This window comes from Narcine bancroftii, chromosome 7, assembly GCF_036971445.1.
Source record: "Narcine bancroftii isolate sNarBan1 chromosome 7, sNarBan1.hap1, whole genome shotgun sequence".
NCBI lineage: Eukaryota > Metazoa > Chordata > Chondrichthyes > Torpediniformes > Narcinidae > Narcine > Narcine bancroftii.
The window spans coordinates 144950191-144965636 of record NC_091475.1 but is presented as its reverse complement, the minus strand read 5'-3'; the positions used below and the strand labels follow the sequence as shown (position 1 = coordinate 144965636).

Below are 15446 nucleotides of genomic sequence, written 5' to 3'. Positions count from 1 at the left end.
CTTTCTGTGCTGTAGTGTATGATTAAATAGTTCTATGTTTAATAATAGTTAATAGTGTCGTGCAGATTCGGCTCCCGGATGAGTTTAAGCCGAGGTCTGCGGCTTCTTCTACCTGCTCTTCGTCATCACCCAATTCAGTAAGTAGTAAGAGCACTCAGAGCAAGCAATGGAATGGGGAACAGGACTGGGGTGTGATCTGAGTCATTTCGAGTGAGTTGACATTGATCAACACTGACCCAAAGTCACTGTCAGGAGGCCATAGGCATAGAAGCCGCACACCGCACCTTCCAGCCGGGAATGGAATGGCGTGTAAGAAACACAAACTTCTAATATATTAACAAAACGTGTGTGTAATTTGCAGAGATAAATTGGGCAGCAGTTGCATGGTTGGTGTGTGGCGGTTTTTTGTGCAGCTTTTTGTGTGTTTTTTTTTAATGGGGGCAATGTCAGTGTCAGCCCTAGGGTGGCACATGACCTGGATATGCCACATTCAGTGTTTGATAAAACGTGCCGCCATAGTTGCGAGAAATCTGCTTCAGGCCAAGGAGATGGATAGTTTCAGCAAGTAGAGAATGAATGTTGTGATTGGGATAAAATACAATGCATTGTTTGCAAGTGAAAAAAGCAATGACTACTTTCTAGCTGTGGGATCAGGTAAAATTGGATAGAATGGATTAAAAATGACTGCAGATACCTCAGTGAACTCTGAAAGAACCTATGTATAACAACCATCCCATGACCTCCAAGACAGGAACTGATGTCCCCTGTCCCCTGATGATCTTATCCTGTCCATATCTGAGGATGATGTGCATATTACCTTCAGGAAAGTGAATCCGAGGAAAGCATCCAGTCTGGATGGAATACCTGGCCGAGTATTAAAGATCTGTGCAGATAAACAAACCAAGCTATTCACGGATATCTTCAACATCCCATTCCAGCAGTGCAAGACACCCACCTGTTTCAAACAGGTGTCAATCATACCAGTACACAAGAGTGTAGTAACCTGCCTTAATGAATATAGACCAATAACACTTGCATTAATAGTGATAAAGTGTTTTGAAACTCTGGTGATGAAGTGTATCAGCTCCTATCTGAGCAGTGACATAGATCCATTCCAGTCACCAATTGTAGTAACAGGTCTATGGCGGATGCCATCTCACTGGCTCTACAAAAAGCCCAAAGCCCTGGAACACCTGGCAGCAAAGATGCATACAACAGGATGCACTTTATCGATTACAGTTTGGCTTTTAGCACCATCATCTGCTCAAAATTGATCAGCAAACTCCAAGACTTTGGATTTAACACTCCACTGTATAATTGGATCATGGGTTTCCTCACCTCGAGACCACTTGCTAAGAACTTCTCCTCTACAATCTCCATCAGTACCAGAGCACAACAGGGCTTTATTCTTAGCCACCTGCTCTACTTACTTTACACCTACAACTGTGTAGCTTGGTATAACAATAACATCATCCACAAATTTGGCAATGATACCACTGAAGTGGGTTGTATAAAAGAAGGAGATGAGTCAGCATAGAGGATTGAGATTGCAAACTTGGCTGGATGGAGCTCCAACAATAACCTTACACTCAATGTCACCAAAACAAAGAAGCTGATTTTTTTACTTCAGCAAAGGAAAGGCTGAGGAATACAATCCAGTGATCATTGGAAGAATCAGAGGTGGAGAGGATGAGCATTTAGGTTCTTGGGAGTCTCTATCTCAGAGAATCTTCCCTGGACCCAATACACCAATGGCATAATAAAGAAAGCTCATCACCACCTCTACTTCTTCAGGAGTTTGTGGAGGTTTGACATGACTCCCGAAACTCTGGTAAATTTTTATAGAGGTGTGGTGGAAAGTGTGTTGACCAACTACATCATGGTCTGATATGGGAACACCAATATCCTTGAGCATAAAGTCCTCTAAAAAGTAACAAGACATCATAGGCAAAACCATCCCTACTATTGAGTACATCTACAGGGAACACTGCTGTCAGAGAGCAGCAGCAATCATTAAAGACCCACACCACTGAGCACATGCTCTATTTTCACTGCTGTCATCAGGAAAGAGGTATAGGTACCACAAGACTTGCACCATCAGATTCAGGAACAGCTGCTACCCCTCCATCTTCAGACTCCTCAATGACAAACTCAGTCAGAGACTCATTTAAGGACTCTTATTTGTACACTTTTTTTGATTTTATTTTGTTCTCTTTGTATTGCACAGTCAGTTTATTTACATTTGTTATCTGTTTATAGTGCTTTTATTTGTTTACAGTTTATTTTTTAACACTACCAATTAGTGGTAATTCTGCCATCCCAACAGGAAGAAAAAGGAATCTCAGGGTTGTATGTGATATCTTGATTGTACTCTGTCAATAAATCTGAAATCTTCCTTACAATTGCTCATTTAAGAAAGAAAAAGAATTATACATGACCTTTACAACACACAAGATGCAAAACCATCACATGTAGCTTTCACTGAATAACTAAATATGTAGTACATGTATTCACAAAATATTCTTACTTAGAATTAAGGGAAAACCATAGATAAGACAATATATAAAAACAAGATAAACCCAGGGCTGTGAGTATTTGTTCTCAGCCAAATAACTCCACTGTAGATGTTAGCTTGTAATAAATTTCTTCTGAAGGTAAAGGCTGTGTTCTGAGTGAATTCTTCTCACTACAGGAAGAAGTTCATGCTCATCCAGTGCTGCAGATCAAGCAAGCAGACTGATAGTTTAATGGAGAGTTCAAAAGTGTTGGCGAAGTAGAGTTGAGAGTATAAAATATACACATAGCACTCCAGAGGGATTTTCATTGTTGAGGGGCAGCATATACATGAGGAATTCTTGGAGGACTGGGATATCTGTATGATTCATAGAAGAAGTGTGGATACCATTAAACACAATTCTCTAGCTTTGGCTGTATTGTTTTCAATTGGTTTAGTGGTGGAAAGGCATTGAATTATTCTGCAATCGACCATGTAATAGGCAGATCCCGGAAAATTGAATGCTTGACAATTGTATTCCTTCATCTGCTGAGGAGTGGCTTATGGCTCTGCATAATTAGGCTGGGAAAAATTGATTGGAAAGGAAAAGGTCCCCTTATATCTCGGTCTTCTTTGCACAAACAATTTTCTCTGGAAATCACTCCCCTGTTTGATACTTCATGTAAAATAGATGGAAGCATTTCTATTGCATGAGAAAAAAATATATTGGCTCTGGTGGCAGAAAGTCTTTGTTCTGGGAACTCTGCTCTTTGTGATTTTATAAATGACCTAGATGAAGAGGCAGAAGGATAGGCCAATAAGTTTGCAGATGGTACAGAGGTTGGAAGAGTTGTGGATGATGCAGAAGGTTGTCGAAAGTTATAAAAGGATATAGACATGATACAGAATTGGGTGGAAAAAATGGCAGATGCAGTTCAATCCAGATAAGTATAAAATTATGCATGATGGAAGAACAAACCTGAAGACTGAGTACAGGGTGAATGGTCAAATACTTAACAGTGTGGATGAGCAGAAGGACCCCGGGTTCCAAATCCATACATCAGGAAAGAGGTATAGGTACCACAAGACTTGCACCATCAGATTCAGGAACAGCTGCTACCCCTCCATCTTCAGACTCCTCAATGACAAACTCAATCAGAGACTCATTTAAGGACTCTTATTTGTACACAAGGTTGAAAGAAAAGTTAAGAAGGGCAATGGGATGTTGAGCTTCAATAATAGGAGATTGAGTTTAAAAGTCAAGAGGTCATGTTGCAACTCTACAAATCTCTGATGAGACCACACTTAGAGGATTGTGTTCATTTCTGGTCACCTCATTATAGGAGTGAGATGTAAGCTATGGAGAGAGTGCAGATTAGGTTTACCAAGAAGTTGCCTGGATTGTAAAATAAGTCTTATGAGGCAAAGTTAGCAAAGCTAGGACTTTCCTCTAAGGAGTGTAGAAGGATAAGAGACTTAATAGAGGTCTACAAAATTATAAGAGGCATAGTTAAGGTGGGCAGCCAATGCCCTTTTCCCCCCAGCTCAGGAATAGTAAACACCAGAGGACGTGTTTACAAAGTGAAGGGAGGGAAGTTTAGGGGAGACATCAGGGATAGGTTTTTTTACACAGTGAGTTGTGAGTGCCTGGAATGCTTTGCCAGGGATGGTTGTGGAGGCTGAAACATTGGGGATATTTAAGAGACTCTTAGACTGGCACATGGATGGAAGTAAAATAAAGGGTTGCAGGGTAGGAAGACTTTAGTATTGTTTTTAGGGAATAGATGGGTCAACACAACATTGATGGTCAAAAGGCTTGTGCTGTGCTGAAGTGTTTTATGTTCTATTTTCTACATTCTGTGTTCTATGTTCCATGAAATATTGTCATGAAGAACATTGTCATATCTCATACATGCCAAAAATGAATTGCACCTAGAGGGCATACCTATATTTGCATATATGCCTTTGGGGTAGGTTACTTTTTTAAAAACAAAGATAGTGTTTATAGCTGCACATAGTCAAACCTGCTCAAGCACATTCAATTTGCAATTTTTTTCAAGCAGTTCTATTCCTGCTTTGGAGTGAATATAGTTAAAAATTTTCAGTGAAGTGTAAATATATTGATTTACCCTCTTTGATTTTATTCTTCCTTCTTTCCCCTGCTGTTTTACTGGCATTCCTTCTGCTCTCATCTTTTTCACAGTAGGCTAATAGAAAAGAGAAATCTTTCATGAATGTGAAGAAAAATTAAGAAATAGTTCAGGATTTAAAAGAGGAAAGCAAATATGTTCTCAACTGTAAGAGAATTTGACCACATACATTAGATAAATGAAGGCCAACCAGGACAAAATAAGGCACTATTTTTTTTTAAATGACAATTCTTCTTAAGAAAACAGCACTGACTAAGCATATCATATGGAACTGAAAGCAAAATAGATCAGTCTCCATTTTCCTGAACTTAACTTAGTCAGGTGTAATGTTGATTAACAATGGTCTAAAGAAATGCAATGTCTGGGACTGAATGAAATTTACACCAGTCAACCTCACTGTATTTGCTGGATGGAGCAATATGCTAAGTTTTACAATCTAAAGAAAATTTTTGCTGGAGAGATTGCCAAACTAACCATTAATGATGTACATTAAATGATGGAGGAAATAAATGCACTTGAATTGTTTTGAGACTTAATTTGCTGTTGACCATAATATAATGGTTCTCCGCCATTGTACAGGAATCAGTACTTTAAGAATTGGATAAAACCATGCAGGAATAACTTCATTGAAGCCATGACTTGCAGGAAGTGATTTGTCTTTTCAATAAATTGTACAAATGTTTGGAAAGGGCATCAGAAGAAGTGCTTGTCTACTCTTTTTTTTTGATCTTGTGATTATCTCTTCATTTGTTATTTCCTGGTGTCACTTCTCTCAGATTAAATTGAAGAGAATGGTATAAACAAGAATTACCATGGCTATTCTAATAGGTAGCAGCTGACTAGGTTAAGATTCAGTGTACACACATACACACACACACACACACACACACACACACACACACACACACACGCACGCACGCACGCACGCACACACACACACACGCACACACACACACACACACACACACACACACACACACACACACACACACACACACACACACACACACTACTTTGTCAGAATAACAAAGATTCAACAACTAATCACATTTATTGTTTCAGATGGATTTCATTTGACAATTGTCTCCTCTTCTGAAAATCATTACAAGTTTCTTTGGGCTAAGGATATATACCTTTTGCATTCTCTATTCACACATTATTACCTACAAATTACAATGACTTAATTTTAGAAGAAAATGAATTGTCAGTACTTCATGGAAAATAGACACGAGTCTGCCAGTCACAGTATCGGGCAGGACACTAACAGGTCCTTTGCCTCACCGAATCCACACCATCAGTCAAGCACCCATTTACGCTAATCCTAGACTGATCCCATTTTATTCACTCCACAATTCCATCCATTCCTTCTTCTGTACCCACCTACACACAAGAGGCAATCTACAGAGGACAATTAACCTACCCATCAAAGTATTTGGAATATTGGAAGAAAACTAAGTACATGGTGGACCCAGGGTGAATGTGTAAATTCCATATATACACATCAGAGGTCTGCATTGACCCTAGTTTAGAGGAACTATGAAGTGGTACATCTACCAATTGCAATGATGTGCTCATGAAAGTGATGCGTTAGATTCAGAAGAGAACAAAATTGTTAACCTTTCAGATTCCCGATGTTAGCCTGTAGGCAATGAAGTCACTGGTCCTACTGACTTCCTTGATGCATATGCTTGTTTCATTTCATTCAAGGAATTTAATTGCCCATTTCAAACTGCCCTTGAAAGGTGATGATGTGCACTTGATTGAACAATTGCAGTCATTGATGCATAAGTATACTCACAATGATATTGAAGTTCCAGAATTTTGACCCAGCTGTATTGAAGGAACATTGATATATTTCCAGGTCAGAATGCTATGTGACTCGGAGGGTGATGTTCCCCTGCTTTTGCTCCCATTGTCCTTCTAGCTAGTAGAAGCCATGAGGGGTGAAAGGTTTTGTCTGAGGAGTCTCATTGAGTTACTGCTGGGAATCCTTACTGTATAGTACAAAGTGCTACTGTGGTGCATCAGTGATGGAGTGAGTGTCTGCTTGTGAATGGGGTGCCTATCAAGCAGGCTGCTATGTCATGTATGGTGTGGAGCTTCTTGACTGTTGTTGAAGCTGCATTGATCTTGTTAGGTAGAACATAGAACACTACTGCACAGTACAGGCATTCAGACATTGATGTTGTGCCGACTCATATATTCTTGAAAAAAAATGTACTAAATCCACTCTACCCTGTAGCCTGCTATTTTTCTTTCATTTATTTTCCTGTCTAAGAGTCATTTAAATTCCCCAAATATTCCAGCCTCCACCACCATCACTGACAATGCATTCCAGGCACCAACAATGTTCTGTGTTTATATATATTTTTAAAAAAAAGCATCCCTGATGTCTCCCTTAAACTTCCCTGTACATTAGTCCTTGGGTGTTTGCTTTTCCTGCCCTGGGAAATAGATGTTGGCTGTCCACCCTCTCATAATCTTGTAGACCTCTATCAAGACTCCTCTCATTCTTCTATCCTCCAAAGAGAAAAGTCCCATTTCTACTAACCTTGCCACATGAGACTTGTTTTCTAATCCAGGCAACTTCCTGGTAAATCTCTTCTGGACCATCACTATAACCTCCAAATCCTTCCTTAAAGGAGGTGACCAGAACTGAACACTATACTCTAAGTTTGGTCTCATCAGAGATTTGTAGAGTAGCAACATTGCATTTCTACTCCTGAAATCAATCCCCTTATTAATGAATCACAGCAGCCCATAGGCTTTCTTAACTATCCTATCATGTGTGGCAACCTTGAGGGATGCTTGGATTTGAACCTCAAGGTTCCTCTGCTCATCCACACTCTTAACTAACTGACTATTCACTCTGTACTCAGACTTCTGGTTTGTCCATCCCAAATGCATTACCTCACATTTATCCAGATTGAAATCCATCTGCCATTTTTCTGCCCAACTCTGCGTCCTGTCTTTGGCAACCTTCTGCTCTGTCCACAACACCTCCAACCTTCATGTCATCTGCAAACTTACTGACCCATCCTTCCACCTCTTCATCCAGAATCACAAAGAGCAGGGTTCCCGGAACAGATCCTTGCGGCACTCCACTAGTCGCAAACCTCCAGGCAGAATACTTTCCTTCCACTACTACTCTCTGCTTTCTTACTGCAAGCCATTTTAAAAAGAATTCACACAGCTAAGGTCCAGTGATCCTGTGCCTCATGACTTCCTGGATGAGTCTCATGGGGGACCTTGTCAAATGCCTTGCTAAAATCCACGGAGACCACACCTATCACCCTACCCTCATCAATTTCTGTTGCTAGCTACTCAGTAGGACCAGAGGCACAACTTTCCCTTCATAAAGGCATGCTGACTATCCTTGAGTAGACTGTAATTTTCCAAATGCTCATAGAATCTATCCTTAAGAATCCTCTCCATTCATTTGCACACCACTGACGTAGGACTCACCAGTCTATAATTCCCAGGATTTGCCCTATTACCTATTTTTAAACAAGGGGACTACATTTGCCATTCTCCAATCCTCTGGCACCTCCCCTGCGGCCAAAAAGGATTCAAAGAACATAGCTACTGCCTGAATTATCTCTTCTCTCACTTCCCACAGCAACCTAGGGTATGTCATATCTAGCCCCAGGAACATCAATCTTCATGTTTTTAAGAAGATCAAATACTTCCTATTTCTCAATCTCCACATTGTCCAGCAGACAGGCCTGTTTTATTTTGACCTCGTCCTGATCAAGGTCCTTTTATCTTCTGAATACTGAAGTAAAGTATTCATTTAGGACCTCTCGAACATCCTCCGTCTCCAGGCACATGTTTCCTCCCTTATCCTTGAATGGCCCCACTTTCATTCTTGTCATCCTCTGTTCTTCACATATGCATAGAACACCTTGGGGTTCTCCATAATTCTACATGCCAAGGCCTTCTCATTCCCCCCCCCCCCATTCATATTTTCCTAAGTCCTTTCTTAAGCTCCTTCCTGGCTACCATATATTTCTCACGAGCCCTTTATGTTTCCTGCTTCCTATATGTAATATATGCTTTCATCTTCCTCTTGACAAAATGCTTCACCTGCTTAGTCAATCATGGTTCCTTTTTCCTATTATATTTTCCTTGTCCCATTGGGACAAACCTTTCCTGAACCCTACACAAGTGGTCCCTAAACTTTCTCCACATTACTTCTGTGCTTTCACCCTTAAAAATATGTTTCCAATTTACTCTCACTTGTTCCTGCCTCATCTCCTTCTAATTAGCACCCCCCCTCCCCCCCACCAGTTAAACACTTACTTATTTTTTTCTGCTTTTATCCTTTTCCATAACTATGTTGAAGCTAAGGGAGTTGTGGTCACTCTACCAAAATGCTCCCCCAGAGGAGGAGGTCTGCCACCTGACCAGGTTCATTACCCAGAAGCAGATCCAGTGTGGCCTCTCCTCTTATACTGTATCAGGAATCCTTCCTGAACACACCTGACAAATTCAGCCCCATCTATCCCTTTTGCAGTGATAAGGTTCCAGTCAATTTTAGGAAAGTTGAAATCACCCATAACTATAACCCTGCATTTGCCACACCATTCCAAAATCTGCGTACTTATCTGCTCCTTGGTGTCCTGAGGGCTATTTGCACCCTATAGACTACTCCCAGCACAGTGATAGATCCCTTCCCATTTCTGACTTTCACCCACACTGACACAGTTGTCACTCCCTCTGCATTGTCCTCCCTTTCTATAGGTGTGATACTATCGCTGACAAGTAATGCTATTTCCCCCCTTTCTATCTCCCATCTTATTCCTCTTAAAACACCTGAACCTCACTACCTGCATCAGCCACTCCTGCCCTTCCTCCAGCCAGGTTTCAGTAATGGCCACAATATCATACTTCCACATATTGATTCATGCTCTACTTTCATCCTCTTTATTCACAATATTCCTAACATTAAAATGGACATATTTCAAACCCTCTAACTGGCTATCTTTTTAATTTTTTTTTTCTTATTTTTTACACTGTGAACCATATTAACCAAAATATGTACAAACGTTTCTCATTAAATATACACAGTGGCATTTTCTCTCTTCTCCCCCCCCCCCCTTCCCTCCCTCCCCCTCACCACCTCTCTTCAAAACAATAAATATTCAACATATCCAATACAATAAAACCATAAAACAATATCTTCATACAAAGGAAAAACAAAAGAAAATGTGTCATCTACTTTTATACACTAAATCAAATTGCTTTGTCTTCTTATCATTTTAGGGGATGGAGGTCCGAGGCAAGCTCTCTCTCTTAAGGTCCATGTATGGTTCCCAAATTGTTCAAACAATGTGACTTTATTTTTTAAATTATATGTTATTTTTTTCCAATAGAATACATTTATTCATTTCCATGTACCATTGCTGTATTCTCAGCCTCTCCAAGTTAACATTATACATTTTTTTGCTACCGCTAAGGCTATCAAAATGAATCTTTTTTTTGTGCTTTATCCAATTTGAGGCCTAATTCTTTACTTCTTATGTTACTTAAAAGAAAGATCTCTGGATATTTTGGTATGTTGTTTTTTTGTGATTTTATTTAATACCTGATTTAGTTCTTCCCAAAATGTATTCACTTTTGTACTTGCCCAAATTGCATGTATTGTTGTTCCCATTTCCTTGTTACAGTGAAAACACCTATCTGATAATGTTGAATCTCATTCTTTTAATTTTTAAGGAGTGATATATAACCTGTGTAACCAATTATACTGTATCATGCGTAACCTTGTGTTTATTGCATTCTTCATAGTTCCAGAACTTAACTTTTCCCATGCTTCATTCTTTATCTTTGTTTAAATCTTTTTCACACTTTTGTTTAGGTTTATAGCTTATTTCATCATTTTCCTTCAATTGCAGCTTAATGTACCAAAACGGTCAACCAGTTTACCTATCTCGGCTGCACCATTTCATCAGATGCAAGGATCGACAATGAGATAGACAACAGACTCGCCAAGGCAAATAGCGCCTTTGGAAGACTACACAAAAGAGTCTGGAAAAACAACCAACTGAAAAACCTCACAAAGATAAGCGTATACAGAGCCGTTGTCATACCCACACTCCTGTTCGGCTCCGAATCATGGGTCCTCTACCGGCACCACCTACGGCTCCTAGAACGCTTCCACCAGCGTTGTCTCCGCTCCATCCTCAACATCCATTGGAGCGCTCACACCCCTAACGTCGAGGTACTCGAGATGGCAGAGGTCGACAGCATCGAGTCCACGCTGCTGAAGATCCAGCTGCGCTGGATGGGTCACGTCTCCAGAATGGAGGACCATCGCCTTCCCAAGATCGTATTATATGGCGAGCTCTCCACTGGCCACCGTGACAGAGGTGCACCAAAGAAAAGGTACAAGGACTGCCTAAAGAAATCTCTTGGTGCCTGCCACATTGACCACCGCCAGTGGGCTGATAACGCCTCAAACCGTGCATCTTGGTGCCTCACAGTTTGGCGGGCAGCAGCCTCCTTTGAAGAAGACCGCAGAGCCCACCTCACTGACAAAAGGCAAAGGAGGAAAAACCCAACACCCAACCCCAACCAACCAATTTTCCCTTGCAACCGCTGCAATCGTGTCTGCCTGTCCCGCATCGGACTGGTCAGCCACAAACGAGCCTGCAGCTGACGTGGACTTTTTACCCCCTCCATAAATCTTCGTCCGCGAAGCCAAGCCAAAGTTAAGTCAAAGTGTTATAAATCTTTTAATTATCATTGTGTCTGTAATCACATATTCAAAGCTGCTTCCTTCTGGTAATCTCAATCTGTTTCCCAATTTATCCTTTAAATAAGATTTCAGTTGATGGTATGCAAACATTGTACGCGAGTTATTCCATATTTGTCACTCAAATGTTCAAATGTTAATAAATTATTTCCCAAAAGACAATTTTCTATTCTTTTGATTCCTTTTCTCTCCCATTCTCTAAAGGAAAGGTAATCTATTGTAAAAGGGATTAGTGGATTTTGCGTCAATAACAATTTTAGTATTTGGTAATTCATTTTTTTTTCCTTTCTACGTGGATTTTCTTCCATATATTAAGTAAATGATGCAATACTGGTGATCTTTTATATTGCACCAGCTTTTAATCCCACTTATAAAGTATATGTTCCGGTACCTTCTCCCCTATTTTATCTAGTTCTATCTTAGTCCAGTCTGATTTTTCTCTCGTCAGTTAAAAGTCTGATAAATACCTTAATTGTGCAGCTCTATAATAATTTCTGAAGTTTGGTAACTGCAAACCACCTTGGTTATACCTCTCAGATAATTTATCTAACTCTACCCTTGGTTTCCCCCCCTTTCCACAAGAATTTCCTTATTATTCTCTTTAGTTCATCAAAGAATTTCTCTTAAGGGAATTGGTAACGTTTCAATTAAGTATTTTATCCTTGGGAACACATTCATTTTAAAGCTGTTCACCCTCCCTTTCAACATCAGTGGTAGTTCTTTCCAATGTTCTAAGTCTTTCTGCAATTTCTTTATTAGTGGCCGATAATTTAGTTTGTACAAGTGGCTTAAGTTATTGTCTAACCTGATCCCTAGGTATCAGATTGCTTGTCCTTGCCATTTAAATGGTGATTCTTTTTTAAGTTCTGTATAATCCACGTTACTCATTGGCATCACTTCACTTTTATTTGCGTTGACCTTATACCCTGATATTTCTCCATATTCTTTCAATTTCTTATATAATTCTTTTATTGATATATCTGGTTCTGTTAGGTATACTAGGATGTCATCTGCAAATAAACTGATTTTATACTCCTTCTCCTTCATTTTTATCCCTTTTTGTTTTCTATTCTTATCAGCTCTGCCAATGGTTCTATTGTTAAGGCGAACAATGAGGGGGATAATGGACATCCCTGCCTAGTTGATCTACTTAATTTGAATTGGTTTGATACATATCCATTTACTGTTACCTTTGCCAATGGTCCATTATATAATGCTTTAATCCAATAATATATTTTTCTGGCAGATTGAACTTCTGTAATACGTTAAATAAGTAGTTCCACTATACCCTCTCAAAGGCTTTTTCTACATCTAAGGCAAAAGCCACAGTCATAGGGAGGCTTGGTTTTCAAGGAATATTGGAAATTTGGTTAGGAGAAAAGGGAGGTGTACAAGAGGTATAAAGAGCAGGGAGCTGAGAAGTTGAAGGAGGACTACAAGGAGTGTAGAAAGAAATTTGAAAGGCCAAAAAAAAAGCATGAAGAGGCTTTGGCTGACAGAATAAAAATAAATCCAAAAGGTTTCAATAAATACATTAAAAGTAAAAGATTAGTGAGAGATAAAATTGGACACCTTGTAGATAGCGAGGGTAGGCTGAGTGAGAAGTCTAAGGAAATGGGGGAAATTTTGAATGATTTTTTTTGCCTTGGTATTCACTAGGGAAAAAAATGTTGAACCAGTTGAAGTAAAGAAAAATAGTGGGGAGGTCATGAAGCATATAAGGATAACCGAGGTGGTAGTGATGGCTGTGTTAAAAAAGATAAAGGTGGATAAATTTCCCAGACCGGACAAAATATTCCCTAGGACACTCAGGGAGGCTAGTGGACAGTTAATGGGGCCATTTACAGAGATATTTAGGATGTCACTGGCCACGGGGGTGGTGCGAAAGGATTGGAGGGTGGCGCATGTGGTTCCTCTGTTTAAGAAAGGGTCCAAATGCAAACCTGGGAATTATAGGCCTGTAAGTCTGACATCTGTGGTGGGCAAGTTGATGGAAAGTGTTCTGAGGGATGCTATTTACAAATTTTTTGAGGTACAGGATTGATAGGGAGTAATCAGCATGGTTTTGTCAGGGGAAGATCATGCTTGACAAACCTGATTAAGTTCTTCGAGGGGGTTACAAAAAAGGTTGATGAAGGGAAAGCTGTGGATGTTGTCTATTTGGACTTTAGTAAAGCTTTTGACTAAGTTCCCCACATGAGGTTAGGAAAAAAGGTGGAGGCATTAGGTATAAATAAAGAGGTAGTGAAATGGATTCAGCAGTGGTTGGATGGGAGGTGACAGAGAGTAGTGGTAGAAAATTGTTTGTCCAATTGGAGGGCGGTGACTAGTGGAGTTCCTCAGGGTTCGGTTCTGGGTCCACTATTATTTGTTATATATATTAACGATCTGGATGTAGGGGTGGAGAATTGGATAAGCAAGTTTGCGGATGACACAAAGATTGATGGTGTTGTGGACAGTGAGGTAGATTACCGTAGATTAAAAGGTGATTTAGGAAGGCTGGAGGTGTGGGCTGAGAAATGGCTGATGGAATTTAATACAGATAAATGTGAGGTGCTACATTTTGGAAAGGCAAATTTAAATAGGTCATATATAGGTCATTGAATGGTAGACAATTGAGGAGTGCAGAGCAACAAAGGGATTTAGGAGTTATGGTAAATAGTACCCTCAAGGCTGATACTCAGGTAGATGGTGTGGTGAAGAATGCATTTGGAATGTTGGCCTTCATAAATCGGAGTATTGAATTCAAGAGTAGGGAGGTTATGATGAAATTGTACAAGGCATTGGTGAGGCCAAATTTGGAGTACTGTGTACAGTTTTGGTCACCAAATTATAGAAAAGATATAAACAAAATAGAGAGAGTGCAGAGAAGGTTCACGAGAATGTTGACAGGATTTCAGGGTCTGAGTTACAGGGAAAGATTGTGTAGACTGGCGCTTTTTTCTCTGGAGCATAGAAGATTGAGAGGGGACTTGATAGAGGTGTTTAAGATTTTAAAAGAGACAGACAGAGTCAATGTGGATAGGCTTTTTTAATTAAGAAAGGGGGAGATTCAAACTAGAGGACATGGTTTAAGGTTGAAGGGGGAAAATTATAAGGGGAACATTAGGGGAAATTTCTTTACGCAAAGGGTGGTGGGGATGTGGAATGAGCTTCCGGCAGACGTGGTCGAGGCGGGATCATTGGTTACATTTAAGGAAAGACTGGATCGTTACATGGATAGGAGGGGACTAGAGGGGTATGGACGGGGTACTGGTCAGTGGGACTAGGAAGGTGGGGATTTGATATGGCATGGACTAGTAGGGCCGAACTGGCCTGTTCTGTGCTGTAAGTGGTTATATGGTTATATGGTTATATGGTTATATGGTTAAGTAGCATGGAGTTTAACCTCCATCTCTATGTTCTTTGTGGGATGTCCTCCAGTTCTATTGCTAATATCAGGGGTGAATGATCTGAAAGTAGTTTAGCTTTATACTTAGTTTTCCTAACTCTCCTTTGAATATGGGCCGACAACAAAAAAAAAATCAGTCCTTGAGTATGTTTTATGCCTACTTAAATAATATGAATGTTCCTTCTCTTTTGGGTACTGCATCCTCCATATATCCATAAGTTTCATTTCCTTCATTGATTTAACCATAAATTTGGCTATTTTATTCTTTTTGCTTGTCTTTTGTCCAGTTTTACCCAACAATGGATGCAAATTAAGGTTAAAATCCCCTCCTATCAATATATTTCCTTGTGTGTCTGCAATCTTCAAAAAAATATCCTGCATAAACTTTTGATCCTCCTTGTTAGGTGTATATATAAATTGAGCAAATTCCAAAATTCTGAGTATATCTGACACTTTAACATTACATACCTCCCTGCTGGATCTGTTATTTCCTCTTCTATCTTGATTGGTACATTTTTATTAACTAATATGGCTACACCTCTAGCTTTTGAATTATATGATACTGTCCTACCCAGTTTCTCTTCAATTTGTTATGTTCCACTTCAGTTAGATGCATTTCCTGCAAAAATGCTATAATCTATTTTTTTTTTCTTT

The 15446-nt window shown here is 39.7% G+C and overlaps 1 long non-coding RNA gene across 1 annotated transcript in view; it reads right to left on the bottom strand.

Moving 5' to 3' along the window:
* LOC138739951 (uncharacterized) overlaps nt 1-15446 on the bottom strand; it is a 35468-nt gene that overhangs the window by 3779 nt on the left and 16243 nt on the right. The window contains exon 2 of the long non-coding RNA XR_011342602.1: nt 4624-4701. This is a non-coding gene — a long non-coding RNA (uncharacterized lncRNA). The remainder of the gene's footprint in view (nt 1-4623; nt 4702-15446) is intronic.